The following is a 13,902-nucleotide window of genomic DNA, read 5'->3' on the forward strand; positions in this document are numbered from 1 at the left end:
TCTTTCCCTCCCCTGCTTTTCCGTGTCTTGGTATCAGGATACAGCCTCCCCCTCTGTGACTGTCTCACTCTTTCTCTCGCTCTCTCTTCCTTCTCCTGTAGACCACTCTCACTCACTCGGTGTCCCCCTATCTCCCTCTCTGGCTTTGGGCAGAGTCAGGAAATGAGGCAACATGAAAACGCACGCTGATCCATCAGCAATCAACCCAACTCCAATCTCACTGACATCAGAACATTTGATTATCATTATTTGACAATTTAGGGGAAACATTACTGACAAATGATAGATATGTTAGTTTTACCAGTGGTCAAAGAATCAGACAACATAGTTGACAACTATGACAAATATCTAAAACAATGACAGTCCTAATTTTAGAATTTATTTCTGTATTCTTATTTTATATTTTCTCAGGACTGAGAATATAATAATTATTATTATGTAATCATTATTATTAGATGATATGAGTAGAAGTGGTAATATTGTGTCTATCCACTTTATCTGAGAACGTCAGTCGATCTTTAGAATGGGAGTTCAGTAAGATTCAAAATCCTACAAGATAATTCCAAAAGCATATTTTCTATCCTTCGAGTGACTAGTTTTATTCTATTTCATCTCCTTTGTTTTCAAATGTTCATCTGTACGCATGTCAGTAGACCTGATTCAGATAAATTACCAGTCTTTAATTATTTTAAGCAAAACTGATTTATAAACACATATCTGTATTGCTATAAATGAATACTAATGAATAAGCAGTATGATAAAACCCCACTTGATTCCACCAGTGTAAACGAGGGGGATGTGTTGTCTTGCTGCTGTGTCCACTTCAGCAGAAAGACAGGGACTTAGCTACCCCCTCTTGTGGTAAACTGAGAACATGTCAATCAATCACACATCCACTGTAAAGACAACACTCTTGTTGGAAAATATCTACTACAGTAACAACACTGTTTCGGTCTAACAAAAACGTCCACAGTTTAATACCATGACAGACACCAGACAGAGACCCAATCTGTAGGTTCAACCTCAGCCCATTCATGATCCCCAACCCCCACTACATGCTGCCATTCACCTCAGTGTTCGTTATAGGACAGAGATGTTCGGTCCACAGAGAGTGATTCTAGAGAGAAAAATCTGTCTTGTGCTACACAGTAAGATCTAGCAGCAGGTCAGTGTCCTGGAAAGTCCTGGAGAAGAGGGTTTAGATAAAGATGAAGAGAAAAGAGCGTAGCAGGAAGTAGAATGCTTTGCATGTGGCGTGAAGTGTGGGTTTGTGTGTGTGTTTACAGGTCAGTACTGTATGTGTGTATCTACTCCAGTACGGAACTGGGATTAGGGGTGTATTTCCAAGTGTGTCATACACACAGTCAGTACCTTTTTGAAAATGAAATGGGAACTTCCAGAATTCCTGAAAAAGAGGAAGGCTATCAAACGTGAAATACAAGTCCCGCTTGAGAAAATACACGTTTTTGAAAGGATTTCAAAGACGTAACGATTCAGGTGTGTATTGCGCTTTTAGGGAAGAAGGCGCTGTCAGAAGTGCTGTAAGCTATTTTGAGGAAGTGGGAAAAGTTGATAAACAAAACTACAAAACTACACTGGGCTACGTGGTATAGGTAGCGCCACGGCAGTTGTGTGAGATAACAAGTGCATGTGTGTGGAGTGGATTTAACATGTGTGGAGGCGTGAGAGGGTGTGTGAAACAGCAGGGAGTAAGGACACGCTCTCCCTCACACTGGGAGCCTGCCGAGGGCCGGATAAGGGAGGCTGTCGGGCCATGTGGATTAAGCCTGCAGGGCTGTAATACCCATGCATGGACCTCTCTCTCTCTTTCTCCCTCTCTCTCTCTAGTCAGTGTACTGTTAGTGTGTTGCGGCTGCAAATACAATCCCTGCCAGGAACAAGCTGCTTTACTCAAAGCTTCACGACCTCACGCCAATGTGGCCTTTCCAATCCGCTTGACACGACAAGCCTGACCCCCTTCTCTCTTTCTCTCTCTCTCTCTCTCTCTCTCTCTCTCTCTCTCTCTCTCTCTCTCTCTCTCTCTCTCTCTCTGTCTCTCTCTCTGTCTCTCTCTCCCTCTCTCTGTCTGTTTGTCTTTGTACTTGTGTAGGAGCTTAGGCCTCATTAGACCACTTACACATGTATTCATTCACATGAACACTCATCAGTTCCATCCACTCGGAGGAGAGGGTTGTGAGAATGGGGAAAAAATAATGGGCATGGGGGTTGGCGGAAATGGTGTGTGCGCGTGTGTCTGTGCGCGCGAGTGTGTGTGTTTGTGAAGAGAGCACTTCCACGGGAGCAGGGCATACCGTAGAGGGGACTGTAGAGTGTTCACATTGCCCTATGATACATCTGCTCTGGTACTGTGGGGCTCCTTTCCGTTCGTTCGAAACAGTCCTGTGTGTGTGACAGCTAGCATGTTGTTGCCACTTTGAAAGTTTCTTATTGAGGCCAGAGAAGACACATTAAAAGATGCTAAAAGAGAAACATGCTCATCTTTCTCCAGGATGGCAGGAAGACCGGGCCTCTTTGCAATGATTTTCAAACACAGTGATTTGTATTTGAACTGCGACAAAAAGAGGAGGTACATAAACTCCAATCAGGAGAACTTTTTGAAGTCAGGCATTAATTGCTCTCCGAGTTAGCCCTCCCGCAGAGAAATGCAGCAGCATAATTGGTCACGTCGAATAAAACAGTGAAAAAATATACAACTGTCATAAAAATAGCGCAAGATGCTTTCAAAGCCCATCCACCATACCCTTCACTATCAATTCGCCGACGAGCACAGCTGTGTGCTTTTGTGCCGTCTTGGAAGCTGGTATGTGTGAATGTAGAGCAGGGCCTGCTGAGCGTATTAGCACCAGGCACTGGCAGGGCAGAATGGAGAGGGCTCTATACAGCCATGTTGGCAGGAGGTGGAGCAGCACAACAGTCTATGTGAAGGTGCAGCTCAACGATACACATGTCTGAGATGAGATGGCCCTCATTATAGAAACCTTACCCTGGAGAAAACTAACACCATGGAAAGAAGAGAGGAAGTAGACCAGGGGGAGACAGCAGTGAGATTGATGTGAGAGAAGAACCCTGTGAGATTCAGAAGGGGGCATGTACTTGTGTCCTCTATCCATGCATGTTTGCGTCCCTGTGAAAGCTGAATGGCTGTGGCTCCTGGGGTTATCACACCACTGTGTGTCCCCGCCTAACCCTCCCTGCCTCTCTGCCTCTCTGGCCAGCCTATCTCCCAGCCTCCCTGTCTCACTGCCTCTCTGGCCAGCCTATCTCCCTGCCTCCCTATCTCCCTACCTCCTGCCGCCTTAGGGAGAAAGGCCTTTGTGCGCCTCGGTCATTCTGGAAACAAGTCCTTCATTATGTGTTGTCAAGAAGCTCCTGGACTTGGGTGCAGACTACCCCCCCCCCCCCCTTAAGTCATGCTCTCCTTTGAAGAGGAATAGCCGTGGCTGACCAACACCATCTGGGGGGGCGGGGGTTGACACACACACACACACCAGCATGCAGCGGGGCTATGTTTCTCCCTGGTAACTCCAGAGGCCAGAGGTGACCTTCCCCCAGAGGGAGATGGACAGGCCCAGACTCAGACTAAAGCATGGGCTTGTCTCATGGTTGACCTTAACAAGGCTTTTTCTCCCTCTCTCAGTCAAAGTGTTTTCTTTATGTAAAATACATGAAGGATGTTAAGAATTGCTCTTCTGGCCAATGCTTCGCTTCCTTTCTCTCCGTCACTCCATCTCCTTCTCTCACTTTCTTTCTCTATTATTTTTGTTGTTTTGTCTTCCTGGCCTCTCCATTTCTCCCTCCCTTCCTCTAGCTCTCTCTAAATATCATTTACTCCCTTGGAAGTAAGAGGAAAAAAATGTGGAGTACAAAATGACCTTCTCTTCCCTGAAGCAAAAACATCTTATTGTGGAGGTCACCGTCTCAGTGTAGCCCCATGCTCTGAACACTACTCTGCTAGTTTTAATGATGTGCAGAGAGGGAGAGACAGAGAGATAGAGAGAGAGAGGGAAGGAGAGAGAGGAAAGGAGAGAGAGGGAGAAAGAGAGAGATTGGGCTTTTTTATACCAACTCGATTCTAACCCCCACCCTCTCTTTCCTGCCTCCCCACCCCCTCCATGGCACAGAGAGTGCACCTCTCTTTCCACATCCATCATGAAAGGTTCTTCTAAGTGATCTAACCTCTCAGCAATATTATATATATTACTTCTTGCCTCAACCCACACTGAAATCTGGGTTGCTATGCTACAACAATATGACCTCTCATCTTCTCTTTACTTTTCCACGCTGCCTTCCTTCCTTAGATACCCAGTACTCAGAGGGGGAGGGGAAAGGGTTAACTTCTCCTCCTATCCCCCACCACAGCCCTCTATTTAATGACCTCAGTTCAGTGTTCTGTTTGATTTGACCCTGCTGACCATGTGGGGTCACGACCCCATCCTGCACCAGAACAAATTACCTTTGACCCCAAGGGAAGGGTTAGGCTACACCATCTATCTATCTGTCTATGTATCTATGTGTATATGTGTCTGTCTATCTATCTATCTATCTATCTATAAAATTTAAGCTGTATTTTTCTGCTGCGTGATCTGGAACGATCTGCGTGAACGGAAATAGAAGAAGAGGAAATTACATGAAATGACATCAACTCTATGTGTTGGTAGATTTTCCCTTTGAGTGCCCACCCAACAGGAGAGTTTCAATACATAATGCTCTCTGTTTCATTCAAGTCAGTCAAAATTCTCTGTTACATCATCCTCAAACCCTTGCCACCCCCCTCCCAACAGCTCCCTCTTATCTTTGCTGGCCTTGTCTCTGAGGGATGACTCCTTTTTGTCATAATCACCTTGGAGTTTGGGGACCAATGGCAAAGCTGAGTGGAGCAAAGGAGAGTAGAGGGGAATAAGGAGAGGAGCAGAGTAAAGAGGGATGAGGAGAGGGAAAGAGCAGAGGGGGCAAAGGAGGAGAGTTGAGCGGGTTGAGGCGCGCAGGAAAATAAAACAGAGGGGCTGAGGAGGAGAGGAGAGGGGGATGACGAGCTGAGGAGAAGATAACAGTGGGGCCAAGGGGTGGAGGGGGATGGGAACAGGGGAAAGGAGAGGGATATGAGGAATGGAAGAGAATAGAGGAGAGGACAGGACAGGAGGGTGAGGAACAGAGTAGAGGAGGGTGAGGAACAGAGGAGAGGAGGGTGAGGAACAGAGGAGAGGAGGGTGAGGAACACAGGAGAGGAGGGTGAGGAACAGAGGAGAGGAGGGTGAGGAACAGAGGAGAGGAGGGTGAGGAACAGAGGAGAGGAGGGTGAGGAACAGAGGAGAGGAGGGTGAGGAACAGAGGAGAGGAGGGTGAGGAGGGTGAGGAACAGAGGAGAGGAGGGTGAGGAACAGAGGAGAGGAGGGTGAGGAACACAGGAGAGGAGGGTGAGGAACAGAGGAGAGGAGGGTGAGGAGGGTGAGGAACAGAGGAGAGGAGGGTGAGGAACAGAGGAGAGGAGGGTGAGGAGGGTGAGGAACAGAGGAGAGGAGGGTGAGGAACAGAGGAGAGGAGGGTGAGGAGGGTGAGGAACAGAGGAGAGGAGGGTGAGGAGGGTGAGGAACAGAGGAGAGGAGGGTGAGGAACAGAGGAGAGGAGGGTGAGGAGGGTGAGGAACAGAGGAGAGGAGGGTGAGGAACAGAGGAGAGGAGGGTGAGGAACAGAGGAGAGGAGGGTGAGGAACAGAGGAGAGGAGGGTGAGGAGGGTGAGGAACAGAGGAGAGGAGGGTGAGGAACAGAGGAGAGGAGGGTGAGGAGGGTGAGGAACAGAGGAGAGGAGGGTGAGGAACAGAGGAGAGGAGGGTGAGGAACAGAGGAGAGGAGGGTGAGGAACAGAGGAGAGGAGGGTGAGGAACACAGGAGAGGAGGGTGAGGAACAGAGGAGAGGAGGGTGAGGAACAGAGGAGAGGAGGGTGAGGAGGGTGAGGAACAGAGGAGAGGAGTAAAGAAAGCCGGCCTGACGGCTCATCTGGTTTTCCCGGGGATAATGTGAGGGGACAGCCTTGGCTCTGCCTGCACCACGGTAACGCTGGCGATGCCAGGGAGAGAAGGAGGACGAGGGAAGTAGAGAATAGAGGGATGAGATGCTCTCCTTTTGAGCGCTGCGCTCTCCCGCCCTCGCTTACAGCAGTCGGAGGCGCGTGGGGCCTTGATGTCACACCCTGTAGGTGTTTAAGCTGCTTACTTACACCATGGAGAGACAGAGAGCTGCAGGCTGGGGGTGGGGGGTCACGGTGGTAGGAGTATGTAATATGGTAGTAATATGTGTAGGGGGAGGGGAGTTGTTGTGGAATGTATGTAGGTATTCGCAGGTTGTGTGAGAAGTGGATTGTACACATGATTTTAGAGAGCAGAGAAGTCGAGGGGTGGATTGAGAACTGAGTTTTAGTCAGGCAGTTACAGTCACATAGCCTTCCCTTGTTTTAGCCCTTCCCCTCCCTTCCCCTCCCTTCCCCTCCCTTCCCCTCCCTTCCCCTCCCTTCCCCTCCCTTCCCCTCCCTTCCCCTCCCTTCCCCTCCCTTCCCCTCCCCCAACACTGAAAAGGGGTGGGATGGAATGGGTTAAAATTGAAAACTTCCCAGATTCTGGGCACTGGGTGAGGCTTCATGGGAAAGCGTGGGATGAACCAGCCAGGAGATGACTTCTTTCAGGAAGCAGGGAGGGACCAGTGCATGTGTGTGTGTGTGTGTGTGAGTTTTTATGTGGTGTGCGTGTGTATGTGTGAAAGGTGGGTCATTTGTAGAGGGGGTGAATGAGGGGTGACTGGGTCTGAAAATTAAGAAGGGGAGGAGCGAGAGCAAGGAAGGAAGGGGAGATGCAGGGGAGGAGGGGGAGATGCAGGGGAGGAGGGGAGAGTGGTCGGGTAATAAAGGGGGGGGGGCTGACGGACAAGGAAGGCTTTTGTAAGAATCATATACAAACACAGAAAAACAAATTCCCAGACTTACACTCAAGCACACACATTCAAACAGAGGGGTATGGAGGATGACAGGTGTCTAACAGTGTCCACAGCTCCACCCGTGATCAACCGCGGACACAAATGTGAACCAATTCTGCACACTTGCTTACTCACAAGTAAGGACACACCCGTATCTCCTATGCACACACTTTTTAATCACTCTCCTCTTTTTCTTACTCATCTTTCTGTCTTCTCAGCAAACCTCCTTGTTGATGCATGCGTTCTCAGACACTCCCTCCCCAGGTCAGTGGCTCTGTTTGTCCTTCCCCTCCACCCCTCCTCCCCTTCCCTCCTTCATTCCCTCTCCCTCCTCTCCCTCCCCTCCCATCTTTCATTCCCTCTCTCTCCCTCTCCTCCTCGCCTGACCAGTTTCTCTAATTTGGTTTTTAATTTTTTCTGTACCTCATCTCCTCTCCCTTCAGCTGTCCATGTTTGTGAGTATAACCCAACCCAACCCTTGATGTGTGTGTGTGTTTGTGTGTGTGTGCATGTAAATGGCTTTTGGCTGTGTTTTCCTAAAAATAATGTTAAAACTGGCCAACAGGACAACAAAACTCTGTACATTGCTCTATGAGTGTACCCAGAAACGCACACACTACAGAAGCTGAATGCCATTTTTATTACCAAAGTGTTTGTCTGTTTAGTTGCATTGTGTTAGAATGTGTGTGTGTGTGTGTGTGTGTGTGTGTGTGTGGGGAGCTTACAGTAAATTAAGACATTTAGGAAAGCAGCAGAGAGACAAACAAACAAACAGATAAAGCAGACTGGAACAGCACAGTACACAGGGGAACAAAGAGAGAGAAAATGAGAGGAAGAGGTAGGGATAGATGGGGGAGAGAGTGAGGGAGGGAGTGAGGGAGGGAGTGAGTGAGGGAGGGAGGGAGGGAGGGAGGGAGGGAGGGAGGGAGGGAGGGAGGGAGGGAGGGAGGGAGGGAGGGAGGGAGGGAGGGAGGGAGGGAGGGAGGGAGGGAGGGAGGGAGGGAGGGAGGGAGGGAGGGAGGGAGGGAGAGAGAAAGAGAGAGAGAGAGATGAGAAGAGAAGAGAAGAGAAGAGAAGAGAAGAGAAGAGAAGAGAAGAGAAGAGAAGAGAAGAGGGAGCAGAGAGTCTAGGCAGAGGAGGTGAATAGAACCCCCAATCAATACAGTCTCAGTTAGCTGCCTGAGCAAGAGAGAGAGAGAGAGGAGAGAGAAAGTGGGTCAAACAATGAGAAGAGACCGTGAGGAGGAAGAGGGGGAGGAGGAGATTGGAGGGTGAAAGCAGTCAGGAGAGAGCGAGTTGAGGGAGTCATGAAGTGACCCTTACTGACTCCACCAGGCCAGTGGAACCTCAGAGAATGGATGGGAGGGGGGAGGGGGGGCTTGTAGAGGATGGAAAGACAGCTTGTAGTGGTGTGGATAAATATCAATGGTGTGTGGAGGTGTGTGTGTGTGTGTGGGGAGGGGGGGGGTTGAAAAGGGAATGGAGGTGCAAGGACATCTTCTGGCCTTGTTTTTGAGAAGCATGAGTCTCTCAGAGTCTCTCCATCTGCTGTGTGACTCTCCTTTCTCTCCAGCTCACATTGCATGCGTCCACACACCGTGGCCACAGCACTGAACACTGTTGATACTTTAAGGAAACAAACAACAATTTTATTGACCTACTACTTAAGACCAGACTACACTCAAACAAGAAGCTGGCTACTGTGGAAAAAAGAACAGAAGCTCTGTCGATGGCCCGGACCCCACCCCATCCAGAACAGTCCTTCATGACAGTACGGTGCACAGTGCCCTGCAGACGTGCTGGACTGGAAGAAAGTTATGTGAATGTATTATATGCTGCCCTCAGCGCAGGGCGCAAAGATAATGTCAGATGGATTAGTGTTCTTCCCGTGAAAAAGTGTTTTGTGTGTATGCCTACTGTATCAGCGTTGCTAGTGTATACGCTCTATCTTCTCTCTCTCTCTCTCTCTGTCTTTCTCTCTCACCCTCCCTCTACCTCTGCATCGCTCTCTAAATCTCACTCTCCTCATTTTCCTATTTTTCGTCCAGTCTCTCCCCCCTACGCTTTCTCTCATCCCCTTTCCCTCCCTCCCTCCCTCCCTCCCTCCCTCCCTCCCTCCCTCCCTCCCTCCCTCCCTCCCTCCCTCCCTCCCTCCCTCCCTCCCTCCCTCCCTCCCTCCCTCCCTCCCTCCCTCCCTCCCTCTCTCTCTCTCTCTCTCTCTCTCTCTCTCTCTCTCTCTCCAACCTCACAGTCCAGATGGCCTAGCTGCCCCCACACACACTCCCCCACACACACTCCTTCCCTTTCCTACGGGAACAGAATCCGACCACAGCTCTCCCTTAGAGGGAAGGACCTTTCACACCGCCACACCCCCTCCATCCCCACTGAAACCCCCCCACCTCCCCCCACCCCCTCTCCCCACACACACGATCACTGCTGCACCTCCTACATGCCTCCATAGACTACCACACATGCCCGTGCACATGCCCAAACTCACGCACTTACAGTACATGCAGAACATAGTGTTCAGAATAACGTCTGTTTCACCAGAGGAGAAGTACAGTGAGAGAGGTTCTAATCTGTAAATCTGTGACTGACACGGTTGCCATCAGCCACAGTGGTGTCTCATCAATGGGGTATGCCTCTACATAGTCTGTTATAACTAAAGCCCATTGAAGTAACAAGTGAACAGAAACCTAGTAGTCGATTGTGTCCTTGAATCACTGAGATGATTCTACTGTTGCTAAGGGTACAGTGTATCTATAGGCAGCCTACAGTTCCCCGCAGGCGTAGTGTAGCAACATAGGAGTGGTGGGTGGAGAGGAAGAGAGAAGGGGGGCACTCCCTCCTGAACCCCCTAACACACACACACAGACATATAAACACACACAGATGAGATCAAGGATGATAATTATAATTAATGGGATCAGGAGTGGTTCAGGAGAATGGGTAGGGGCATCAAGAGAGGAAGACAGGGTGAGAGAATGAGAGAGAAAGGGTGAAAGAGGGAGAGACAGATAGTGAGATTGTGATAGCTACAGCAGTATGTAGCTTGTGTCATACCCTTTTCATGGAATCCCATAACCACCCCCCCCACACACACCCACGCAACCCACACATACAGAAAGAGAGAGAGAGAAGGATCGACGTAAGACCAGGGTGGGAGTGTATTGAAAAGGTAGGGGTAAGACAATGGTGGAGTTTTTGTGCTTGTGCGTATGTGCACGTGTGTGTGTGCATGTGCATGTGTGGGAGGAGGCATTGGCCAGGGGGTGTGGGGGAGGAGGGTTAAAGTGGCAGGGAGAGGGGTGTGGTTGACAGTAAGAGAACACACAGGAAGTAGTGAGGCAGGGAGAGAGGAAGTGAGCCACCCCCGCATTGCTCTGAAGCTCTGCTGGTTCAGTCTTCAGGCTGGAGCTGCACTACTGACCTGGCCTGTAGAAAAGCCAACGTTTCAACACATGTAGATCTGCATCCATGAACCAAGAGGCACAATGTCTCTGGTGTGGGCTGGCCTTTCTCAGGACTGGCATGTGGCCGTTTCTGTAACCCCAGGGAACGTTAACCTCACCTGCTCAGGGTCACACTCATCATGTTCACTCTCTCTCCCCTCCTCTCTAGACACCCCCCCCCACCCCAAGGCCACCCTGGCTCACATGGCTCAACCCTTCCACAGATGACCGGACGTCTATGACGTCTATATCGGTCTATTTCACAGCTCTTGTTTGAGCAGTTTTAGAAAAAACCACATCAGAAAAAAAAATCCTTTCGGCCTGTAGTTTCTTTATGCTTTACTTTTTTTATGGGCATATACAGATGCCCAGTTCAGTGTTTACCCATACATGCAACTTACATGATCTCAGCCGCATAAAAAAACCTTCCTCACCTTCTGATCTGACCTCGGTCGCCTTGGTTACACATTATCTCACCCCTGTGACTGAGTTTAATCTCCCCTGCAAGGGCCAGGGCTCATCTGACATTTGACCCCACTGAAAGAGAGGTCACTTGAGTCACGCTCTCCTCACCTCTTCTGGTCAGAATGAATCACACACACGTCTATTCTATCTACCTTATTCATATGGCCACCACTCACCTCATTCAGTTAATGGGAATGTGTATGTGTGTGTGGATGCTGTTATGCAGTCAAACAATTGCATACACTATGTGTGTGTGTGTTCATTCATGGACAGAGGTTTGGTATAAAACCTCTGCAATTAAGTATATATGATCACATTATTAGATATGTGAAGACTTGCCACTGCCCTAAACTGTGTAAATATGTTTTGCAGACAGGGCACTACTAGATATATGTGGAGATATATATGTATGATGCAATAAGATGAACGCAGAAGGGAAGTCAAAGGTTGTTTAAGTGTGGAAATTACACACTATGAATATCTATATCATCTTTTAAAATAGCATTAATCTCAGTCAACTATATTCACACAGGGATGTGGTCTGTAGAATTAGTGTGTAAACTTCCCCCTCTAGTGGTTAATGAGACAGGCTGCCTCCAGCTCCTTCATTTGTCTTACTCACTGCTCACCTGCAGGTCTAGGGTTTTACACTTTCATCTTAAATGAAGAAATAGTCCAAAAAAATTGAACGATGAAATTAAAGGAGTTTTAATTTTGTTTTTAATCCCAAATTTATAGTACCTCATTTGGATAGTTTAGTTAGTATCTTATTTTAGCAAGTATTCATAACAAATTTACCACTTAATACTATTCATAATCACATTTGATTTATTTCTCATTCATGCAATGTGTTGGCTTAAGTGTAGGTAGATCAAATATTCTGTTTGCTCTGGTCTGATCCGGTCTGCTTCGGTCTTGGCTGGTCGGGACCGGTCTGGGTGTTTCCTTACATTGCTGGTTTCATCCTGTATTTTTGGCCGAAGTGAGTTGGTGTTTCATGGGCTGACGAACCTGAGATTGAGCATTAAAACACCATTCTCAGGTTGGACAGTCCTGGAAAGAACCCCTCCAGATGCAGGAGACTACATGCTTCCCCTTGGCCAGCCTGGTCATGGAGGAACAATAAATCACACAGGCTTAATGAGCAACCTTTTACAAACATTAGTTATGGTATAATTTTTTTGTTAGTGTTATATAATTGAAAGAACCCTTATTAACTTATTTTGACATAGACATGTAATGTAATTTATTTAGCTAGAAACAAACAGATAGAAAATAACATAATAAATTGTTGTGAGGAGTTTTTACAAGATTTCGTAAATAGTCGTTTATCGTCCTAATTTCAGTCACAATCGTCTTTCAATCATGTTGTTCAGCAGCAGGACAGTCTGGCGCCAAAAATCTGACAAGGTTTTTAAAGGGGAGTCCTTTATGCCCTTTTGTATCAAGGAAACACTTTTAATGAGTTCTTTGATTTCCCCACCATGTTGTAATAATGATAAATCAACTGTCTGTCTGCCAATGTGCCATCAATATAAGAGCAGCAGAGACAGAACTAGGCAGCCAGCACCGTTCACCTCAGCAGGGTGAGAGAAACATGTTTGGCTGTCAAGGGGAAGAGCTTCTGGATAGCGGCCCTGGGTTATTAAGCATTAAAACCACTCAGAGAGCAAATTAAAGTCTCTGCTGATCAAGTCTAATGCACCAGACGCCTCTCAGCACCCTAACCAGGTCTGCACACGTCACTGATCCAGACCATGATGAGAGTGCTCTACAAGGACTGTTTAGTTTAAATGTATTCAACTGACAAGGAGAAAGACAGAGAAAGACACACAGCGACAAACAGGCCGAAAGACAGAGACATGCACAGACCCACACACCCCAGTGTAAACTACTCTATCCTCTTTACTAGGCTCATCCAAAGCCCTTTCCCATAATTCAGAAATACCTCTTTATCTGAATAATTTATTTGCTCCGATGATTCTGTTTTATGACACAGCCATGATAAACCGTCAGCACACCACTCTAACCATAGCCATCCAGACAGAAACACCCTGCCAGCTAGCACATTAACAAAACAATCATCCAAAAAGTTCCTTTGTTTCTCCATGCCTAACCCTCTCCTATTACAACAAATGGAGAGTTGTGGTGGGTGTGCCAAGTCATGGCAATAAGGTGGGTTTGGAAAGTCTCCCTACCCCCTTCTGTCCTTACCACTTTGCAGACCTTCTGTCTCCTCTCTGCCCAGAGGGGAAATATGGTGAGAGCTCTACAGATGCATTCAACCCAGAAGACGAGCCACCGGTCCCCCCTCAGAGAGAGGGTACCTACAGGTTAGGCATCAGCAGGAACTAATGTGCACACCCAGGTTAGCTTTGTTTTATCGGCCAGTCGTTTCATGACCTCATCAGGAACCTGAACTGCCAATAGGGACTCAAGACAGACGCGCACACACATGCACAGACACACAAATACACACACACATACACAACTCCTTCCTGTTTGTTACTGGTGTAAACTTTCCATGACTCAAGATTCACAAGATCTACAAACAAATATTTGAAATTCTGTGAAATTGGAAATAGAAAGGCTTAAGACCAGACCATAAATAAGACTATTACAGACAGGTGGTTGTATGAGCGTCAGTGCTTTGATGTGACTAATCATGACCAATCAACCTATGCAAACTACTCTGTAAAATGTACTATATATGTATGTCTGTACTATATAATTCATTAAAAAAATATAATAACACATACATAATTGAATCGAATAATATCTGACTCATCCTCTCTTTGTGAAGTAATGAATATCATCAACATCAGAGCAAGTAATGAATAAAGCCAAACCTAAAGAAAACATTCAAATTCATTTTCTGAGGCCATGGCTGTTTAAATCGTTTAAAAGCTTTGTTATTCATGTGGCCATATTCCTGTCGTTACTCTTGTACTCTCATATTGGCCGTTTTTACTTTTTAAATACCTAATACATTGATCTTAC

General features: G+C 47.5%; 1 long non-coding RNA gene across 1 annotated transcript; it reads right to left on the reverse strand.

The window, feature by feature from the left end:
* Window positions 1-11,712: 11,712 nt before the first annotated feature.
* Window positions 11,713-13,255, reverse strand: LOC146251963 (uncharacterized). The gene is made up of 2 exons (XR_014732166.1): window positions 13,117-13,255; window positions 11,713-12,007 (listed from the first exon to the last, which is right to left on the reverse strand). It is a non-coding gene; the product is annotated as an uncharacterized LOC146251963 (long non-coding RNA).
* Between the last annotated feature and the right edge of the window lie 647 nt (window positions 13,256-13,902).

The sequence above is a fragment of the Hypomesus nipponensis genome, chromosome 18 (genome assembly GCF_054491055.1).
Source record: "Hypomesus nipponensis isolate SF chromosome 18, ASM5449105v1, whole genome shotgun sequence".
In the NCBI taxonomy this organism is placed as follows: domain Eukaryota; kingdom Metazoa; phylum Chordata; class Actinopteri; order Osmeriformes; family Osmeridae; genus Hypomesus; species Hypomesus nipponensis.